The sequence below is a fragment of the Oryctolagus cuniculus genome, chromosome 10, assembly GCF_051225735.1.
Source record: "Oryctolagus cuniculus isolate XC-2025 breed Fujian yellow rabbit chromosome 10, ASM5122573v1, whole genome shotgun sequence".
NCBI lineage: Eukaryota > Metazoa > Chordata > Mammalia > Lagomorpha > Leporidae > Oryctolagus > Oryctolagus cuniculus.
This window is the reverse complement of record NC_142876.1, coordinates 62,630,301-62,652,753: the sequence shown is the minus strand read 5'-3', so window position 1 is coordinate 62,652,753 and position 22,453 is coordinate 62,630,301. Positions and strand designations below refer to the sequence as shown.

Below are 22,453 nucleotides of genomic sequence, written 5' to 3'. Positions count from 1 at the left end.
GTATTGAGGATGTCTGTGCATTTGCAAAAGCTATGTCATTAGTGGTTTGGCCCAGTCTCCAACAATCCTGCATGTCTGCTCAGTGTTCTCTCTTTGCATTGATTACAAGAACTTCAACCATAAAATGATTATTTTTGTAATGAATATATCAGTATGCGCACACTCAAATGATTGCTAGTCTTGGAGAGGAAGCCGATATCCAAGTACCCACATTCATATAAGTGCAGTTCTATCACTTACCTGGTTGTGGCCTTGGGCAAGTCACCTAACCTCTCATCTGTAGGATGGGTGTAGAGCAGACTTAGGGCATTTCTGATTGTAAGTGACAGAATGTATATAAAGCTCTTACAAAATGCTTGACACATAGTAAATGTTCAATAAATGACAGTTGTTATGAATAGAGAGAGTTCTGTTACTCGAAATTGGTCTGAGCTAGTGTTAGAACTCCCTTCCAAACCAGCACTTTAAACTATTCTAAAAACTTTGTTGAGTTTGTTTGTAGTTAAAATGCAGGGTCTTTTTTGTTGGGTTGCTTGCATGTTTAGTGGTTTTCTTTTGATGTTCAGTGGCTGTGACTCCACTGGACCCCCTCATTCATGATCCTGCTACCAAATCATTTTGGCTCCTTAAAAAAAAACATCAACAACAAAAACACAGGCTTCAAAAAGATGGGTATTTACAATTTTTAAAGCAATTCCAAAATAATATGGCATGTGTTCCTGAAAGAACAGCTCAGATAAGTGCTTCAAAAATACTTTGAGCAATGGTTACAAGACTGGGGGAAAAAATTAGGAAAACCACACATGCTGATTTGGAGGGCACTTCACAAAGTTCACAGAAAAATGGAATTGAAAGATGTTTATTTTGATGCCAAAAAATGTTTGAAATTCATGCATAGAGTTTTGATAATACTTTCCATGAACTTTTCAAAGACTCCCCACCTGTGCATGGATTTCAAATTTGTTTCTGAACCAAAATGAACTAATTTTTCACTTCCTACAGGCTTTCTGAAGAGCCCTCATGTGTGTCTACAGGCTTACTGGTAGGAGCCCTGTTGTCTCTGAGCAGATGGAATTCTCTGTCCTTCCCCCTTCTCATCACGCAACTTAAGCGAGTCAGGAGGCCTGGCCTGGGAGCCGGTCTGCTCCTGGCTGTATCTTCCAGCTCCCCTGTCAAGTGGATCTGTCCTTCCAGCACCTCCCATGGGATGAGAGCTGCCTTCCTTCACTCGCTCAGAGGAGCTGGGCCTCCATGGGCTTCTCTGCTCAGCATTTGCTTCCCTGGGTGCACAGAGGTGAGAGGCAGGAAACGGAAAACTCAAAATCCTCTGGCTGCCCTGGTGGAGGGGCAGTGGCCCAGTGGTCTTACTGTGAGCCGCCTTCAATATGTGACAATGGCGCGACATACCATTCTGTGGCATTCCAAGGCAGTTAGAGCTCACTAAGTGCTTTCTCCCTGAATTGTTTCCTTTAATCCTCTCCATGGTCCTTGAAGCAGGTTTAGGAATGAGAATGCAAATAAAAGGGATGAGGCAATGCAGCCTTAGCCAACGTCAGTGTGTGGGCAAGGGGAGGAGTGGGCAGAAGGCCAGGTCTGGGGACACCAAGCCTTCTGCTCTGTCCTCCACACTGGCCCACGGGCAGACAGAGAAACTCACTGTCTGTCTCAGGTTCTGTCTGCCCATCACAGATCACAGAGCAAATGTCTTTCCCCCAGCTTGCCTAGCAGGATTTATCACTGGCATCCAGGCAGCAGTGGGAGACAGTATGGAAGTCCAACGGTGGCTCCTGGGAACCCCAGCCTAGTTGAGTCATTCTTGCTCCTCTAGTGGCTGCATTTCATCACCAAGTGCTCCTACCCAGGCTGTACCACAAAAGAAACAGCAAGGTCTGGGTTCCCAGATGAAAGGGGGTCAGCAGCTCTGTCTCATCCCCTCTCCAGAGCCAGTACTCAGTCTATGTTTGCAGATGATATGGATAAATATTTGAGTCTCCATTGTGAGCCTCTCTTAAGTGCCTGAGATCTGAAAAGCCTTGTTGATTTTTGGTCTATTTGTTTGAGTTTTCCTTTGTGTCTGGCAGAAGTAAGGAGCCCTTGGCTACCAACTCTGCAGGCTAACACCTCTTCCCAACAATGCCAAGTCCAACAATGTTTGCTTATTTTAAACACTCATTATTGAGTGCCTCCCACATGCTAGGGTTGTGCAGGTGGAGGACCCAGTGGCAAGCAGAAGTGACATAAGTGCCCCATTGGGACTTGCACTATTGAAGGGAGATACTGGTATATCAGAGTCACACTCACAAGTGCACAGGTGCAACAGTGTCCATGGAAAAGCAGAGAGACCAGTGCTACTGGAGCATATCCCAAGGATGTATGACCTAGTTAGGGATTTTTTTTTTTTAAATTCCTTTTTGTTTTTAAAAATTATTTGTTTATGGTCGGTGCCACGGCTCACTAGGCTAATCCTCCGCCTTGCGGCGCCGGCACACTGGGTTCTGGTCCCGGTTGGGGCGCCGGATTCTGTCCCGGTTGCCCCTCTTCCAGTCCAGCTCTCTGCTGTGGCCAGGGAGTGCAGTGGAGGATGGCCCAAGTGCTTGGGCCCTGCACCCCATGGGAGACCAGGATAAGTACCTGGCTCCTGGCTCCTGCCATCGGATCAGAGCGGTGCGCCGGTTGCAGAGCGCCGGTTGCAGAGCGCCGGCTGCGGCGGCCAATGGAGGGTGAACCAACGGCAAAGGAAGACCTTTCTCTCTGTCTCTCTCTCTCTCACTGTCCACTCTGCCTGTCAAAAAAAAATTATTTGTTTGTTTGCTTGCTTGTTTGTTTTGAAAGGCAAAGAGAAACAGAAAGGAGAAAGGGAGAGCTTTTCCATTCACCAGTTTGCTCCCCAAATGTCCACAATTGCCAGGGCTGGGGCCAAGTCAAAGCCGAAAGCTGGGGACTCCTTCTGGGACTGGGTCTCCTATGTGGGTAGCAGAGAATTAAGTATTTGAGCTGTTACCAGCTCCCTACCATGGAGTACATTAGCAGGAAGCTGGAATGAAGAGTGGAACTGAGGCTCAAACCTGGGCATTCCAGTATGGGATATGGATGTCCTAAGTGGTAGCTTAACTGCTGGGCAAAATGCCTGCCACTAACTAGGGACATTGAAAAAGAGGAATGGAAAGGGGGCCAGGCTGCCAGCGAGGAGGAAGGAAACACTGAACAGTAAGGCTGTGTTGGAGGGTGTTGTCTTCACCCCGGTAACACTGGGATGGGATGTCCCAGGCAGGGGTGGCAGCATCACCTCTGTGTCTCAGAGCACTCATTCATGGAGAGAACTGGATTGGAAACCAAAGGACAGATCATTGCAGTATGGAGGAGAGATGAGGATAGACCTCGAAGATGATTTAAGGTGAAATGCAAAGGGCCTTGTAACAGATGCAGTAAGATTAGGGAGGGTAACTTGCATGACTGAGGATTAGAGATGTCATTCACTGAGCTCTCTAGCCCTTTGTGCTAGGATAGATTTCAGTTCGTTAGGGTTACTCTGACTTTCTATTTGTACTGAAGAATACAGATATGAGTGAGAAAGACTCGCTGCCCTCAGTGAACTCCATTCTAGGGGCAGCTGTTTGGTGCAGTGGTTAGAACTCCACTTGAGATGTCCACATCCCATATCCAATCGCCTGGTTTGAGTTCCAGCTGTATTCCCAGTTCCAGTTTCTTGCTGATGTGCACCTTGATGGCATGGCAGCAAGTGATGGTTTGGGTGGCTGGATCCCTACCACCCAGGTAGGAGGTCTGGATTGAGTTCCTGGCTCCCACTTTTGACCTGGCCCAGCCCCAGCCAGTGAGGGCATTTGGGGAGTGAACTGGTGGATGGGAGATCTTTCTATCCCTGTCTCTATTTCTCTCTGTCTCTATGCCTCCCAAGTTAGTAAAAAACAAAAGTAAGTAAATTAATAATGAAAAAGAACTTAAATTCTAGCAGTGGGGAAGGAGGGATTTGTTAAGACATAACTCGACTGATCCACTTTCTCCTAACATGTGTTTGAAGTGTAGTGGTTGCATGTAGAAGGCATGGTCACTACACATGGATGTCCCCTCCAGAGGATGATGGGGGCATGGGAGGCTCTCACATGGGTGCCCTGGTGGAGGAAGAGGCTGGGGATCAGAGAGAGATGAAGGAAACCCTGGTGGTATTTAAGAGGGCACCATGCACCACTGAACACAACTTTAATGCAGACCTAATGGAAAGACAGCACAGGCTTCAAGCTGGGAGCGATCAAATCTAAAATTCATCTTTTGTGGGTTTGCTAAGCACTATCAAAAGAAGTGAGCCATTTCATGGGAGCAAGTGGGATGAGTGTGATTTGCGAGGACAAAGGGTGGCTTGTGACTTCTTTTCCTCCAACAGCCCCTCTTAAAAGTCCTTGCTGTTTGATCATTGCTTAATCTTTATAGATATCACCATGGCAACCATTGACATGAAAAATAACATTAGCCTGAACAAGTCTGTCTCGGACGGTCTGACATTTTCCACTGCTGTGGTCATTTCCATGGTTTGTGCATACAAGTAAGGAGGACTATACTTGGATCTATTACATTTTTGGTTTTTGTCCTGAGATAATAAGTGCTTGTCACATCTCTCTGATGCTTTTTTTTTTTTTAAGATTTTATTTATTTATTTGAGAGGTAAAGTTACAGACAGTGAGAGGGAGAGACAAAGAGAAAGATCTTCCATCCACTGGTTCATTCAATGGCCACAAAGGCCGGAGCTGAGCCGATCCAAAGCCAGGAACCAGAAGCTTATTCCGGGTCTCCCATGTATGTGCAGGGGCCCAAGTGCTTGGGCCATCTTCTACTGCTTTCCCAGGCAATAGCAGAGAGCTGGATAGGAAGAGGGGCAGCCAGGACTAGAACTGGCTCCCATATGGGATGCTAGCGCTGCAGGCAGAGGATTTAACGTACTATGCCACAGCGTCAGCCCCTAATATTAAGAAGTGGCCCTGGGCTATTCTTTGGTCTTGTCTCTGGGTAGGCAGTGGATGAGGAGCCACACTGGTGTCCTCTAGATTGGCTTGGGAGTGAGGATGAAGAGCCTATTAAGGTGGTTGGGAGGTTTTGCCCACATAAGTTCCATCGCTGGGTAGAACCAGCCTGGAGCAGTGGCCCTCCACCTGCAGTTTTGTTTTCTGAAACTCGCCATTGACAAGAAGGGGAGGGATGAGTACAGCACAATAAGGTATTCTGACAGAGGCTATGTTCACATAATTTTTTGACAGTATATTCTTACAGTTCTATTTTATTATTTGTGGTTGTTAATACCTTACTCTACCTACATTTTAAATTATACTTTAGCATAGGTATGTTTATATAGGAAACAATGTAGACTGTATAGGGTTCAGTTCCATCCATGGTTCTAGGTGTCCACTGCATGGAGGCAGGGGGAGGGAGAATGTCTTAGAATTTATCCCCTGCACATTAGGAGGGGCTGCTCAATGTCACACAGAACTGTAATCACATTTTACCATATATTCACCATTTCCTCTTATATTTAACTCCTCCTGAATCTCCTTCTTTTGCCCCAGTCCTGGACAACCTAACTCTTCAGTTCTAGACTTTCCATCCCTCTAATCATCACACATATTTTATAATTCCCATGGCTTTCTTCATTCTGTCACTCAATGTGCTGAACACTTTCTCTCTGCCAGGCACTCTTTTGTGTGCCTGTGAATAGGAGGCCAACACCTCATTTTTGTGGGACTTAGATCTAGAATGATGGGAGACAGGCAGCAAACACAGTAAAGAAAGAAATGATGTGATGCTAATAGGTAAGAAAAAAGAGTAGATTAGGGCAAGGTGGCAGGGGTGCTGGGATTGCCCAGTCACAATGCTTTTTAATTGCATATGTTTAAGGTGTATAGGATAGGCATAAACTGATGACATCTGAGCATGGACTTGAAGATGAGAGCAGTAGCATCTCAGAGAGACCAACTGATACAGAAGGCCAAGGTGGGAGTGTGCTCGGTGTGTTTCAGGAACTCCAGGGAGGCTGAAGGAGCCAAGTGGGACAGGAACGTAGATGGGAGAAGCGGTCAGAAAGGAGGTGAATCAGGGCAGATTGCAAGTCCTGGAGGGCTTTGGAGGCTTTGAACCAGTGAGTTACCGACATGGCTTATGTTCTACCAGGCTTGCTCCACCTTCTGTTTGGAGAAGGATATTAGGGCCCCAGGATGACACACAGACAAATGTGCAGAGGTCTCACAGGAAACCCAGAGGAGAGACGGCGAGAATGTGCCCTGGGGTGCCCACTGGAGGTGTGCGTGGTAGTAGCAAGATGCTGGATACATTCTGAAGGCAGAGCCAACTGGATTTACCAGCGACTGAGATCGTTCTCCTTCGGCCCTTTTCTCACACTCTTGAATGGTAGTTGAGTGCTTTTCTTGCTAAAAATCGACACGTCTCTGCTAGGATTCCCCTTGGAGCACAGCCTTTTGAATTTAATCCTCCCTTTTCCATAGAGGAAATTCTGAGAGACAGATGTAAATCTGGAGTGGCAACTTAGCCCTGTGGTTCGGAGCACAGGTTCCAAAATAAAATTGCCTGGCTGCACTTTGTTCTAGATGGGTGGCCTGGGATATGCTGTTCAGCATCTCAGTTGCCTCAGTTTTGTCACCTGTGAAATGTGTATAGTAGTCATTCCTACCTTAGTGAACGGTGAGGAATAGAGACTCTATGTGTGGGGGAATGGGATGAAAAGATGCATTTATTTTGGAGCAAAACATTTTGAAATCCATGCACAAGAGGGGTCTTAAAAAAGCTGATGGGGAGAGGCTGGCACTGTGGTATAGAAGGTTAAGAGTCCCCCTGCAGTGTTGGCATCCCATATGGGCACGGGTTTGAGTCCCGGCTACTCCACTTCTGATCCAGCTCTCTGCTATGGCCTGGGAAAGCAGCAGAAGATGGCCCAAGTACTTGGACCCTTCCACCCTTGTGGGAGACACAGAAGCTCCTGGATCCTGGCTTTGGCCTGGCCCAAGCCCCAGCATTTGGGGAATGAGACAGCAGATGGAAGATCGATCTCTCTTATCTTCTATTTCTGCCTAAATAAATCTTTAAAAAAAAGCTGATGGGAAGTATGCATGGATTTCCAATGTTTTTGTGCTGAAGAGCACTTATCTTTTCATTCCATTTTGTTAGCACTTGCCATGAGTTCTTTCAGTGGCTTCTTAGACTATGAATGAACACTCTGTTTTTTTTTTTTTTTTTTTTTTTAAGATTTATTTATGTATTTGAAAGGTAGAGTTACAGAGAGGCAGAGGCAGAAAAAGAGAGAAGTCCTCCATCTGCTGGTTCACTCCCCAGATGGCTGCAATGGCCAGACCTGGACTGATCCAGAGCCAGGAGCTTCTTCCTGAGCTCCCATGTGGGTGCAGGGACCCAAGGACTTGGGCCATCTTCTACTGCTTTCCCAGGCCATAGCAGAGAGCTTGATCGGAAAAGGAGCAGCAAGGACTCGAACCATGCCCAGTGTGATGCCAGCACTGCAGGCAGCGGCTTTACCTGCTGCGCCACAATCCTGGTCCTGCTCCCAGTATTCTTAGAGACTTATTTCAGAGAATGTTTCCTGATCTCTAGCATGCATCCATAGCAGGAGAAATGGTCCTTCCTTCTCTCTGCTTCTCTTCCTTCATAACTACTGCTATGTGTTCTCATGGCTGTCCATTATTGCACTGTCAAACTGCTGTTTTTGAAGTTAAAAAAAAATCAAACATTGACAAGCTCATGAAGATTTAACCAAAAGTGTGTGTGTGTTTTGTTTATTTTGACCGAGTGCTTGGAAATCTTGTGTCTAGCTTGGAAGTTGGTGCACCTTGAATTTGTACCTGGCTCTCCCAGTCAGTGCTATGGAACCTGAAACACCTGATAAACCCACTTCTGCATCAATTACCTTTCTTTCTTTTTCTTTTTCTTTTTTTTCTTTTTCCTTTTTTGGACAGGAAGAGTTATACAGTGATAGAGAGAGAGACGGAGAGAAAGGTCTTCCTTTTTCCGTGATCTGGAGCGGGTGCAGGGCCCAAGCACTTGGACCATCCTCCACTGCCTTCCTGGGCCACAGCAGAGAGCTGGACTGGAAGAGGGGCAACCGGGACAGAATCCGGTGCCCCGACCGGGACTAGAACCTGGTGTGCCAGCGCCGCAGGCGGAGGATTAGCCTAGTGAGCTGCGGTGCCGGCCCATCAATTGCCTTTCTGTAAAATAAGAGTAGTAACAAAATCTACCTCACAAGGTTCTTGTGATGATGAAAAGAGTTATCCTTGTAGAATAGTAGCTTTTAAACACTCCTTTGCACAGAATAGATGCTCAGTAAATTTTATTTGTTTATTAAGATTTGTTTAATTATTTGAAAGGTAGGGCAATAGAGAAGGGGAGAGAGAGATCTTCCATCCACTGGTTCACTGCCCAAATGGCTGCAACAGCCAGGTCTGGGCCAGGGCAAAGCTGGGAGCCAGGAACTCCATCCAGGTTTCCCAAAAGGATGGCAGGGGCCCAACTACTTGGGCAATCCTTTGCTTTCCCTGTGCCTGCCCAGGCACAATAAAAGCAACCTGGATTGGAAGCAGAGCAGCTGGGACTTGAACTGGTGCTCCTACATGGGATGCCAGTGTCACAAGTGTCAGCTTAAGCAGTGCCACGACACTGGCCACACCCAGTATATTTTATCACCCAGTGACAATCGAGATTGCTGGGCTGGGTACCATAATTCAGTATGCCAATGCCTCTTAGGGAGAAAACTTCTCATTCACAAGATGCTCAGGTATATATTTATTTGGACACAGTTACTTACAGAACCTTTAATGCTTCTATCTGTTTCATCACAAAATACATGCTGGAATCTTCCGTTATTTATCACCTAAGGTAATCACAAGTGCTTGTGTATATCTTCTCCATATCACATAGAAACTTGGAATAGAACCATGAGTAATATTTATTTTTTTCTTTGGGTGTTTGAAGAGTTGTTGATATTCTAGTCATGATATTTAGTGTGTTCGGAGCTCTTTATGCCTGTTGTGAAATATGCCAGCAATTTATTGACACGTTCCTCTGAAATGGGCAGACAGCTACAGTAGTAGGCTTCCTAGAGTGTGAGTATCAACTCTGATGGCAGGCACCACCAGATAAATCCAGCGTGGGTGCAAACACGATTTGCTCCCAGAAAGGAGCACAAGTATGCTGAAGTCAGTGGCTCCTGTGTCAGGTAATTTCTTAAAAATATAAAAGTAGCCTTGCTATTAATATTTCTTTTTATGGCATCCTTCTTATGAGACATTTTTTACTTTCTTTGGGATTCTTTTGAGTAGACATAATATCTGTACATATTCATAGGTTATGGTATGATAACTTGATCAATGTACACAGTGTATAATGATCAAGTCAGGATAATTAGCACTCTGTCTCCTCACTTATCACCTTCATATATTTTGAACCTTTTAAGCTCTTCGATTATTCTGAAACACACAACATATATTGTTGTGGATCATAGTCATCCTACTGTGCCATAGAACACCAGAAGCAATTCTTCCTATTGAACTGTGCTTTGGTCTCCATTATCTAACCTCCCTCTGTCCTCCTCTCGTTCCCCTTGCCAGCCTCGGTTACGACTGTTCTACTCTCAGCTTCTACGGGGTCAGCGTTTTTAGCTTCCACATGAGTGAGACCTTTGTATTTCAGTTGTGGCTTATTTCACCTAACATGATGTCCACCAGTTCCATTCTTGCTGCCACAAATGACAGGATTTCATCCATGTTATGGCTTAAGAACATTCCATTGTGTATATATACCACATTTTCTTTTCCCATTCATCTGCTGATGGACATCTTGGTTGATCCCGTGGCTTAGCTATTGTGAACAGTGTTGTAATAAACATGGGAGAGCAGGTATCTCTTTGACAAAATGTTTTATGACAAATTCTTAACATTCGATTTTTCTTCTGTAATCTTTTTTCCTGGTTCTCAATGCTGCCTACACATCCAAATTTTATAGATAATGTTAAAAAATAGTGATGCCTGGGTCCCTTTCCTTACAGGTTCTGATCTTATTGGTTTAGGACACAATTCAACCTTTAGTATTTTAATATTTTAAGGTAAACTTTTAATTATGAAATGGGTCAAATGTACAAAAACTAGAGAGAACTGTATAATCCACATATACCTATGGCCCAGCCATAATAATTGAGTTCAAACTGTTGAAAGCTTTACTTAATGTATACTAAACTGATCTTCTGTAAAAAAAAAAAAAAAAAAAAAAAAAAAGAAGAAGAAGAAATTATCAATTCCCAACTTGACTCTCACTGGGATTAAACACGACAATAGGTCTGATCTGATTTCATCATCATTTAAAAAATCATCTATTATTTTTCACTTTATGTTTCTGTGTGGGAGCAAACTGTTGAAATCTTTACTTAATGTATGCTAAACTGATCTTCTGTAGATAAAGAGAATCGAAAATGAATCTTGATGTGAATGGAAGGGGAGAGGGAGTGGGAGAGGGGAGGGTTGCAGGTGGGAGGGACGTTGTGGGGGGGAAGCCATTGTAATCCATATGCTGTACTTTGGAAAAAAAAATTCCTTTACTGATAAAAAAAAATTGAGTTCAGTTGCAGTTGTTTACAAGTTCCTCCAAGTGATTCTTCTAATGTGCATCTATGGTTGGGAACCACTGTTCCACTCTAATACAGAGAAAGGAAGGAATATTTCTATGGATATTGATACCAGGAGAAGCAGAACTGTGCAAGCCCACACAATGATTTTTTTTTTTAAAGATTTATTTATTTATTTGAAAGTCAGAGTCACACAGAGAGAGGAGAGGCAGAGAGAGAGAGAGGTCTTCCATCCAATGGTTCACTCCCCAGATGGCCGCAACGGCCGGCGCTGTACCGATCTGAAGCCAGGAGCCAGGAGCTTCTTCTGGATCTCCTATGTGGGTGCAGGGGTCCAAGGACTTGGGCCATCTTCCACTGCTTTCCCAGGCCATAGCAGAGAGCTGGATGGGAAGTGGAACAGCCAGGACTCAAACTGGCACCCAAATGGGATGCTGGTGCTTCTGTCCAGGGCCTTAACCTACTGAGCCACAGCGCTGGCCCCCACACAATGATTTTTAAGACACAATCTGGTACTTGGGCCCTCAAGCCCTAGTGGCATTCACGAGGATATAGCATGTTAAACAGTGGAATAATTTGGATATGGGCATTGGAACATCTCAGAACAATTCAGAAAAAGCCTTCTCATTCAGAATACTTATTTCTCAACTCAAAAGAACATTATATGCCCAGTCACTTAAGTTAACTCAGTGAAGGCTGACTCAAAGGCAAGGAATGGTCTGATAAGAGAGGGTAGCATAAGCAGATTAGAGGTGATGGATGAGAAGACATGGAAGGGGAAGAGGTAGTAGAAACCACCATTGAGTTTATGGAGAAAAAGCAGCGAACCAATGCCAAATTAATCTCAAACTGTAATAGAAGTTTTGTGGTTTTCAAAAACCATGTGAATACCCTAATGGGTCCAGTTGGCTCTCTATTTCTGTGGGTGCCACATCTGTGGATTCAGCCAACGATGGAGTGAAAATATTCTAAAAAAAGTAAAAATTGCCTTTGTATTGAACATGCACAGCCATTTTTTCTTGTCATTATTATCTAAGCAATACAGTATGCAACATTTACATAGCATCAGTATTATAAGCAATCTCGAAATAAATGTGAGGTTATCAGGAGGATGTGCCAGGGTCCGTGCAAATACTACACCATTTTATGTAAGGCCTCCATGGGATTCGGTGTTTGTGGGACTTCCTAGAACTGATCCCTCACAGGTCCTGAGGAGCAACCATGGATCTTCTTGAAGTCAATATCTGAGTTGTTGGCACAAACAGGATAGAATTGTGAGCCAGCTCTGGTCCTGAGCTGTTGGAAACAGTTGGAAAACAATTTCATCTAAGAATTGGACAGAACTTTATAGATGAACTTTCCCAGGTACCCCTCCTCATAGAGGGATATCTTCTGGGATATTATTGACAGATGTCATCTGGCATCACACTCTAGCTGGAGTTCATTCACTCACTGCTCATTAACAGCCTGGTCCATATTAGAATGGTTATCCTATTGTATTAAGCTGACATCTTATTCTTTCACATTCCTTTAACAAAAGAAAATAAAGAAAATATTTCTGACATCCAACCCTGTGTTGTCTTACATATATACTGATGTAAAACAACACAAGTTTCTCATGCTTTGTAGTTCATCAACTATAAAGCCAAAATAAGAACTGGTGTTATGGGATTAATTGCCACTTCTGACACTGGCATCCCATACTGGAGTCCCTACAGCTCCACCTTTTTTTTTTTAAGATTTATTTATTGGAAAGACAGTGTTGTAGAGAGAAAGAGGTCCTTCACCCACTGGTTCACTCCTCAGATGACTGCAACAGCCAGAGTTGGGCAGATACAAAGCCCGGAGCCAGGAGCTTCTTCCTGGTCTCCCACGCAGGTGCAGGGGCCCAATGACTTGGGCTATCTTCTACCACTTTCCAGGCCATAGCTGAGAGCTGGATCAGAACTGGAGTAGCTAGGACTCAAACCAGTACTCATATGATATGCTGGCATTGCAGGTGATGGCTTTACTTGCTATGCCACAGTGCTGGCCCCTGCAGCTCCACTTCTAATCCAGCTCCCTGCTATTGTGTCTAGGAAGGCAACAGAAGATGCTACCCACATCAGGGACCAGGGTGGAGTTCCTGGCTCCTGGCTGTTGTAGCCATTTGGGGAGTGAACCAGCAGATGGAAGATTATTCTTTCTGTGTGTGTGTGTCACTGAGCCTTTCAAATAAATAACAGCCCCACAGATTGATAATAAACAAGACCCATACTATAAAATTAAGAACATATTAATTTAATGGGATTAATAATACTGTTTTACTGAAAGGAAATGCCTTATGTTGTGCTTAAGGGTAGAAAGACATAGCCTCTAGACAATTTCTTTATTTAACTCGGTTCTAGTTTTTACTAATCAGCACAGGGAATTCCTGTTTGCCTAGGTATGTTATATCCAAAGGTCTTAATAATTTAAAGTCTCTATTTCCTGGGTCTAGGGTAGTCAGATCTCAACTGCCAGCCATTAGTCCTCTATTTCCCATTGTAATGAGCCATCCCTTGGCAACTTTGTAAAGATGTTTTGTGTACTTAGAAATTAAGGTCAGGGTTGTAGTGTTACTGCAATCTTCAATAAATGGGCATCTAATCCAATTACTGCTGGAATTGGGAACAGAACAATCTGTCATTGTTATTTATTACTATACTCACTGCTAATGAACTGCAGTTGCAGACTGAGGCATTTGATGACAGGGTCCAAGCAATAATTCTTGCAAAATGTGAACTGGCAGTTGTCCTGTAGGCTCTCTTCTGGCCAGCTCACCTCTGCCGGAGTGGGGCTGTTCTCCCACTGCTTGTCCCTGGTCCAACTTCTATAAAGCATTGGAGGGTTGTCACCCATAGGATTGTTGTTTTAGACTGGTCACCTCCTTCAGTGGCTCTCAGGATGTAGCATGACCGATAACCTCCGGCAGAGCTTGTTAAAAATGCCTGCTCTCTGGATCCCACTTTGGTGCTTCTGATTTGCTTAGCTGGGACTGGATTCAGAAACTTGTGGATTTTTTTTTCTATTTATATTTTATTTGTTTGGAGACATTAAGCAGAGATCTCCCATTCACTGGTTCATTATTCAAATGTCTACAATGGCTGAAGCTAGGTCAGGCTGAAGCCAGGATCTGGGAATCCAATCCTGGTCTCGTATGTAGGTGGCAGGGATCAAACTGCTTGAGCCATCAGTGCTATCTCCCAGGGCAGGAAGGTGGGTTAGGTACTGCAGCACTCTGATTTGGCATGCAGACATCTTAACTGTCAGGCCAGATGCCTGCCTAGAAATTTGCATGATTAACAAGCACTTGGACTGATTCTGATCTAAATGGCACAATACACACATTTGTCACTTTCTAAGATTATTACTGACACAGGCCATAATACTTAGAAAACTGCTCAAAGACAACACGATTTAGAAACTCTGGTGTCCTTCTCAGGTTTATAGCCTCTGCAAATGGATCAGCCTGGAGCATGCAGACAAATCCTTATTAAACATACTGAGCAGGAGACAGGCAAAAGCCCAGGCTTGTTTTCAAATGGGTTGACCTTTTAAACAAATGTATTCCAAGGGACACAGACATTCTAGATGATGTTTTCATTGATTCCCAGAGTGCTCTGGAAGCAGTGGACCACAGCAGAATCACATTTTCAGCTGGGACTTACACTGTTGAAGGACACATGTCAGTGGGGAAAGGGACAAAAAAACAAGTGCTGAACTTCAGGAAGCCAAGGAGCAAGCAAAGCTGACATTTTTACCCCTGCAATAATTACTTCCGTAGGTTTCTTAGCTTATAAAGTCGACCAGCACCTGTTCCCCTAAAGAGGGGAATGTAAGCCTGGAGCTAGAAGCCAGAAAGTGTTGTATTATCCATTTTTTCCTCCATAGTTAATTCTTGTTGAAAGCTGTTGGAATACACTAGAATAGCTGGTTAGGATTACTTACAATGTTATAGGTGACAAAAAGGCTTGCTGGCATTTATTCTATGTCTTTTGGGGGAAAATGATTAAAATGTTAAGTGTCTTGGCATGATTCAATAGTGAGCATCTACACGGGCATTCAATATGATATTATGGATTACCAATTTCATTCTTTATATCTCATCCTATATGTAAAATTCCAGAGTAGAAAACATTGTTAATAGGTTTCTGTTTTTATTTGGGAGTTGAATTTAACAATATCACAGATGACCAATACCATTCTTTACATTTCCCATTTATATTTTATCATTGTTTATATTGTACATAAAATCCCCAAGGGGAGAACATCTGTAACAGATTTTTATTATTACTTAAGGGAGAAGAGAATTACTGAGCATTTAAACTTTATAAAAAAAACAGATATTGGAATATCTCTTACAATTTTATGTTGAAAATTACTCTACTTAAAAGTGCTGAGGCTCATTTCTAAAATTTACTAGACATGAGAAAAGTAGAAAAAAATTCATAAGGATGTTTTACTACAAAGAAACTTACCTACTATGTATTGGGCCTGCCTATATGGCTGATTTTTTTAATGAGTATACATAGAAAGCATGAACATACAGACATCAGATCAACAGGAACTTTTAAAATGGTATATTAGCATGTCTAGATCTAACCTCCCTTGGGGCCAGCTGTGGGACAGATGGTGAAGCCTCCACCTGCTATCCTAGCATCCTCTGTAAGCCCCAGTTCCAAGTCCCCACTGCTCTACCTCTAATCTGGCTCCCTATTAATGTGTCTGGGAAGGCAGCAGATGATGACGAAAGTACCAGGGCCCCTGCCACCCTCATGGGAGATCTGGATAGAGCTCCAGGCTCCTGGCTTCTGCCTGGTCCAGACTTGGCCATTGCAGCCATCTGGGGAGTGATCCAGTGGATGGAAGTGTTCTCTGCCTCTCTGTAACTCTTTCAAATAATTTTTTAATTTAAAAAAACCTGCCCCCCTTACATGTAGACATTTTTGTACATTTCAATTTGCATTCGTACTTTTTTTGCTTTGTTTTGCATCTGTGCCCTGCACAGCCCTCTGAAATGATGTATACAAACCCAGAATGAAGAGAGCCTCTGAATGCTTTAATGAGCTGTAAACTTAACTCTATTGTTAGAACTTAGAAACTCTTAAACGAATTCTGATTTCCAAAGAATGAGCTTGTTGCTTCTGAATTATGCATTCGTCCCTGTATTTCTCTTCTTTGTGGTCCTCAGTAATGCTGTGGCTGTGATTCTACGTCCTGATTGCGAAAATTTGATATGCAATTCAGGTGTCTGACATTATTCCGAGCATAAAATAAGTCCCAACCAGTTACTGCAAGGCTTGTTAACATTTTACTAAGGCAGCTGCACACACTGAACAAACGAGGATGGATGAGTGGGAATGCCTATTGCAGGAGCATTTTCGTAGGGTTTGGTCAAGCTTTAGTATCCCTTCAGCCCTCATGTTTGGGGGCAAAGTTAAGATGGTTCACCAGTTGGATTCCCGATCTTTCTTCCTGGAGTCTTCTCCAAGAAGCTGATGATACAGCTGTCAATACAACCTGCAAGTTCGGTCCCCGCCTTTGCCATCATCTTAAAGTTATCACTGCACATGGCAGAGTACCCGGTAGTACCAATGAGTCAGTACTGAACTGGTGCTGTGGCTGGATGGAGGTTCATGGGGGTGTGCTGTGACTTTGGTGTGTGATGAATGCATATGCATACTTTCCCAGAACTAAGACGTGTCCTTCTCTCTGTACCCTGGCTAGAATTCTGGGTGGCCTGTGGGCCTGCAATACAGTAGAGCAATTGCAGGAAGCCAGTAAGTAAGATGAGTGTTGTAGAGTGAGTAGTGGTATAGGCTGGGGTCCTGGAATCTTCCCCCACTTTTCATGGATGATTTCAGCATCTGCATAACATTCCACGTAGCACTGTGTGAACACAGTGAATTCGGGATCTGGAAAGCAGAGAGTTCATGCCAAATCGCAGTAGCCCTTGGGACTGTGTGTGAAAGGCAGTTGCTGGGCTCAAGATCTGCTTTTCTGTAGTCTATTGAAAAAGTGTCCCCAAGGGGTTTTACCCTGATGAGAATAAAGGATTCTTTGGAGGGGGGGTGGCGGTGGAGGAGGGGGGGAAGGGAGTTGGGAGGTAAAGTGGCTTTTTTTTGGTAATGAGAGGGATAACACAGAGAGAAGTTAAACATCTAAGCAAGCAAGCAGACCCAACTGCGTGGCCTTCCACTTTGTTCCTTTCCTTCTCCGTCCACAGAAGAGAGCTCCATAGCAGGTTTTTCCTTACTGCTTTCACTCAGCAAACAGTAAGATGCCATATGGCTTTTAATGTTATGCATCCCTGATAATATCAAATCATAAGGAATTTTAGATGTGTAGCCCCTCATTTCATATAGGAGGAAACAGAAACCTCAAAGTAAAGCAACAGCTCAGTTTATTATTCACTGTCCTTTCCCTGGTTTAGTAAAAAATGTTCAGGGCTTGGCTTGCAATGTTCCCAGTGAGGCACTGTGGGGAGACAGAGATGGCTAAGAGCGGCTCCTGCCTGATGTTAGCAAGGTGGAAGGAAAAGCGCATCATTGCAGAGATGCAAGGGAAGACTGCGGGAGCCATGCCCTGCTCAAGAATTGTTTCTCTCCATTATATGTGCTAGGAAAAACAAAAACAACAGCAGGGAGTCTTGGTGAAGCCCCCAAAGGGTTCATAGTCATTGCTTCCAAGATTTACTGCTAAAATACACAGCAGCATGGGTTTTACTTTTAACTTTTGAATTCATGGAATAGCATTAGAATTAGGTATTTCTAGCTTCTAAAAAGTAATGCTTAGTATTCTAACATTTTTTCCCTGAAAACAGTCATTTATACATTATTGCTGATTTTCATTGCCACAAAGATTAAGATTCATGAGTCATGGAGAAAACAGTTTGCTTTCCATTAAAAACATAGCAAAAATATGGCAGTAAAATGAATGAAAATATGAAACCATCTGTTTCTCAAATGATAATGCCCATTTAGTGTTTATTGTAAACAATATTGTTTGTTCAAGTCCAGTTCAAAGGAGAGTACTTTAGTAGGCACACAAAAAGAAAACGAATGCCTTCTCCATTCACAGATCTGACATGCAACACACAACCCGATATGTGCATATGTGATATGTGTATGAGGGTAACTGAAAAAGATGTTTATTTTGATGCAAAAAATGTTTTGAACATTTTGTGAATTGAGAGACAGAGTTCCCATATGCTGGTTCACTGCCTAACTGCCCACAAAAGCCTGGGCTTCCCTGGAAACTCGATCCAGGTCTCCCATGTGGGTAGCTGGAACCCAATTACTTGAGCCATCACCACTGCCTCCAAGGGAGTCAGGAGCTGGTGCTGGAAATGCAACCCAGGGACTCTGGTATGAGACATGGGCATCCTAACCAGCACTAGGCCAAACACCTCTTTGCGCAAAGAAAATTGCTATCCATGCATAGTTTTTTTTGTTTGTGTGTGTGTGTGTGTGTGTGTGTGTTTTTGACAGGCAGAGTGGACAGTGAGAGAGAGAGACAGAGAGAAAGGTCTTCCTTTTGCCATTGGTTCACCCTCCAATGCCCGCCGTGGCTGGCGCGCTGCGGCCAGCACATTGTGCTGATCCGAAGGCAAGAGCCAGGTGCTTATCCTGGTCTTCCATGGGGTGCAGGGCCCAGGCACTTGGGCCATCCTCCACTGCACTCCCTGGCCACAGCAGAGAGCTGGCCTGGAAGAAGGGCAACCGGGACAGAATCCGGCGCCCTGACCGGGACTAGAACCCGGTGTGCCGGCACCGCAGGCGGAGGATTAGCCTATTGAGCCGAGGTGCCTGCAGCATAGTTTTTTCATATTACACATTTTCCACGAACTTGATTTAAAATTTAAATCAAAATATATTTAAAATTTTAGCATAAAAATAGACCTCTATTGTAATTCTATTTTCCATGAATTTATGTCTCTAATCCTCCTGTGGGAGATGTCCTAATAGGAAACTTATATAGGTAACATATCCACTCATTGAACTGTCACCCCGATCTGTCACTTGAAAGACAGTCCAGGTCCCCATGACCCCTGACCCTTGGAGCAGGGCCAGAGTCTCCTCCTGCAAGCAACCCCTTGCTTGCCCATCTAGTCTTTGCCATCATTTTCCTCATGCATGACTCAAGTCACACTTCCTTGCTACACGTTTCTCAGAGCTGCACATTTTCTATAGAACACAGGCCCCTTGACTCTAGTGCAACATAGGGACGGTGCATTTTCAACCTTTTTACCCATAAACGCCAACAAAACCCTTCCAAGGTACTCCAATGCTGTATCCACCTCCGTTGCTATGCAGTTCTCTCTACCCCAGAAACCCAGGCCTGGACTTCCATCTCCCAGGCCTCACTTACCCAGCAGGGCGGCTAATCTCTGCCACAGCGTTTATTCTGCATCACACCCTCTGCATCCAGTAGGAAATGCAGTATTCCTGTGAGCCCATCTTGGTCTGAATGAGCGCCCTGGAAGTGGAGAGGGTCTTAAAACTTCGGAATAAATGTGCTTTGGTTCCTTGGTCAGAGCCTAAGCATTGTGAGATGCCCAGTGTGAGCCTCCTCCTCCTCCTCTTTTGGGGCAAAGCTCTGTAGACAGTGGGGAGGAGGGGTAGCTGAGTGGCAGAGACCCGAAACCTCCTGGGAGCCACCTTTCATTCAAGTCTTCCCTATTAAGGGAACATTTCTTGAGCATCACCCTGCGCAAGATGCTGCCTGTTTGATTTTATTTCTCTTTCTAAAGAAAATACTGCAGTCTCTGAACCTCTCACTTACTCACCTGAAGGTCAGATGCGTGCACACACGCACACACACACACCCGTCCTTTTTCTAGCTGGTGTCAGGGAGGGGACAGCAGCGGGAGGGAAAGGCCCCGCATTCATCTAAGTGCAAATCCAAAGGCTAACGCTCTTGGCAACCGTCTCGAGGCGTTGTCCCCCGGGCCTGACCCTGCGCCAGGACGAGGCGGCTGTTCCAGGCTAACTGTCCTGAAGTACTGCGGCGGCCCCCTCCCCCGCGCCTGCGAGGGAAGTCGCGGCGAGGTCGGCTTTCTTCGCACAGTGTCTGGGCGTGGGCCCCGCCGCAGCTCCGCCGAGTCTCCTGCAAAGGGGGGCGGGGGGAGCCGCGGCGAGCAGCCCTGGGCTGCGGCTTCCTCCCCACGCCCGAGTCTCCTGCGCACCGCCGAGCAGGACGCGAGCCCCAGCCTCGTCCCCACGCCGCGGCGCGCCCGACCTCCCGGCCGACCCCAGGTAACTTTTCTGCCTCCCGGAGTTGGGGAGATTCCAGGGGGTCTCCGGTTTCCGAGGTGCGGAGGACGAGCCCGAGGCCCGGGACCAGACGCGCGGGGCTGTGCGGCTGACGTGTGGCTCCGGCGCGGCGCGGCGCAGCGCGGCCGCCCGAATCGCGGGAGCTCAGCGCTCCGCGCGGCCCAGCCCGGCTCCCCACCTGCCCGCGAGGACCCCCGAGCCGGACCGGACCGGGCTGGTGCGCCGCGCTCTGCGCCCCGCGCTGGGGTACGTCCCCGCTCCACCCGCCGCGCTGCAGCATCGCCTGGGTCGGCGCGCCGAGCCTGAGCCCCGGCCTCCGGCCTGGGGGCCTCCTTCGGAGCCCTGGCCGAGAGGGGCGACTGAGTCCCTATGTCCCTGCTCCGCCAGTTTGCGCAAATCCCCCAGTCGGGACGCCATGTTTTAAGTTACCCCCCGGGCTGGGGGCGCGGGCGAGCGGGCGAAGCGGGCCGGCCCCTCCCCTCGGAGAGGTGCGGAGGGCTGGGGACGACGCTGCGGCGCCGCCCGGGGTCGGGGGCCGGCCCGCAGGAGGGGCCCGGCACCCCCGCGCACCGCTGCGATACTGGCTCATCCCGGGTGCAGGCGCGGGCGGGCGCGACGCGGGGCTGGTAAGGTGCGCTCGGCACAAAGCACAGGGCTCAGCCGCTTTTATGTAACTTGCCTCCTTCCCCGAACTAGGGCAGCGTCCCCCAGCCAGCGGCGGGGCTCCGCACGCGGCTGCTCCGGGCCTGGGCACCTGTGGGCCCCCCTTGGCCCCCGGCCTCGTCCCCGCGGGAACTCCAGCGCGGGAGCGCGAGTGCGAGCGCGGGCAGGCCGGGGGCGCCTGGGGTGGCTGCCCGGGCCAGGGCCCCGCACGCAGCTGCTCACCTGGCGCCCGCGGGGCTGCGAGGGCGGCGCTGCGGCGGTGGGGGTGGGGCGGCCGGGGCTCGGGACCCCTGGAGTTGGGGGTCTCAGCCAGTTCCGGGCGAGGGTTTCCTGGCCCCTGCCTCCTGCTTGCTGCCTCAGGGGCTTGCTTCCTCGGGTTTCCTCTTGCCCTACTTTTCCCCCTTCCCCTTTCCTCCCCCTGCGCCAAGTTCATGGCTTCTGCAATGCGGTGGGTGTGGTTACCTAGTAAATTGTTAACTGTGGTCCTTTGCGGTGGGAGCGTTCTTTGCTGTTCTGTATTTACGGATGGAAAGTTTTCTAGATTGTTCTTCTTCTCTAGTTGTAGCTCAGAGTTAAAGTTGGGAAGAGATTGTTGCAGAACAAATAGAATGATAAAGAAAACATGTGGTATCAATTACGTGTGTTGGCTGGGCTGGGCAATCCGGTGAGGGCCAAGCAGCCCTGCTAATGCAGTGCTTCCATTACGTGTTAAGTTGGTGTTTCAGCTTTTTTACTGTAGCCTTGCAGAATTGCTTTTGCAGATATCCTGTGTGTGCTGATTTAGTCCGCCTTTGGGCTCTCCGAGGTGGCCAGGTGCGCTGGTGGCAAAGGGGTCCTCACAGCATTTGGTAGCATTCCTTTTGAATTTTACGTCTTTATGAAGTTTCAAAGAAATGAAAATGCTAAAACTCCACGTTTATCTGGGAGCCACGGACAGAGCAGCAGTTGCAGCAAATTAAGTAGAAGACCCTATTAAGAAAAGGGAGTGCATGGGTCTTGAGTCACTCTGGCGACTGGTTCGTGCCTTGTTTCAAAGAGGATTGTTTTTAAGCATCTCAGGTTAACTTTGATATCAAACTTTGAGCACTTGGGAGAACTGAGTTTGAGAGGAAGTAAATTCTAAATTGGAGAATCTGTTAATTTCTAAGCTGTTCATGAAAATAAAAGGTGACTGTTCAGTACTCTTTTGTGTGGGTTCCCATCTTCAGATTGTTTAGAAAACCAGTGTATCAGATACACAAGCTACTGCATAAAGGCAAATCATGTTCACAAAACAGAACGTGTTTTGCAAATGATTTATCAATAAAAAGAAGAGTGGCTACTAATTTCTAAATCCCTTTAGGCGAAAGATTGAGGAGCTATATGGTTCAAAAGTGAGGTCTCAGTGAAATGTGTACATTTAACTTTAAAAAATGGTTTTTAATGTCATTCTGCATGAATGCAATTTAGGTTAAAGGTAATTTTTGTTTGGACTTTGGCTGACTTGTGTTGAAATGAGATATCAGTTTTTCTTTTTTACTGGAACAGATGCAGTTTTACATACACATTGCTGTTTAAAAAACAGATAGGTCAAACGCATTAAGAGGCCTCCTGGGTGGAAAAGCAGCGACCACCCCTGGCCTGAGAGATGTGAGGTGGCACCCATCTTGTGAATCTGCTCAGGTTTTACTCCATATGGGGTTAACTAGCAGAGATTTGGCAGTTCTGGTGGTTTCTCCCCCATATCGTTGTAGAACGCACATTCATCTTTTAAGCTAGTGCTGAATTCCACAAACTAGAATTCATGTCCTGACAGTAAAACAGAACTCCAACAGCAGACTGAAAAATAAACGCGTTTCTGTGAGAGTTT

At 46.0% G+C, this 22,453-nt stretch overlaps 1 protein-coding gene and 1 long non-coding RNA gene across 53 annotated transcripts in view; one reads left to right on the top strand and one right to left on the bottom strand.

The window, feature by feature from the left end:
* The window catches only part of EPB41L3 (erythrocyte membrane protein band 4.1 like 3), a 267,762-nt gene that overhangs the window by 82,558 nt on the left and 162,751 nt on the right, over nt 1-22,453 (top strand). For 12 of the 49 annotated variants that reach the window (XM_008261097.5, XM_089305305.1, XM_089305300.1 and 9 more), the window contains exon 1: nt 19,615-19,923. The exons of 34 other annotated variants lie outside the window; for them this stretch is intronic. The gene's annotated coding sequence lies outside the window, so the exon portion shown is untranslated. Of the gene's footprint in view, nt 1-19,614; nt 19,924-20,043; nt 20,188-20,410; nt 20,573-22,453 lie in introns of those variants that run through there. 3 more of the 49 variants (XM_070049940.2, XM_070049936.2, XM_070049934.2) reach the window with 3 other exon arrangements.
* Nucleotides 10,793-21,200, bottom strand: LOC138843957 (uncharacterized). 4 transcript variants are annotated; one of them, XR_016214142.1, is made up of 4 exons: nt 21,067-21,200; nt 19,037-19,144; nt 11,786-11,941; nt 10,793-11,028 (listed from the first exon to the last, which is right to left on the bottom strand). It is a non-coding gene; the product is annotated as an uncharacterized LOC138843957 (long non-coding RNA). The 4 variants fall into 4 exon arrangements; XR_011379203.2 differs by lacking the exon at nt 21,067-21,200 and adding an exon at nt 20,827-21,006; XR_016214144.1 differs by lacking the exon at nt 11,786-11,941.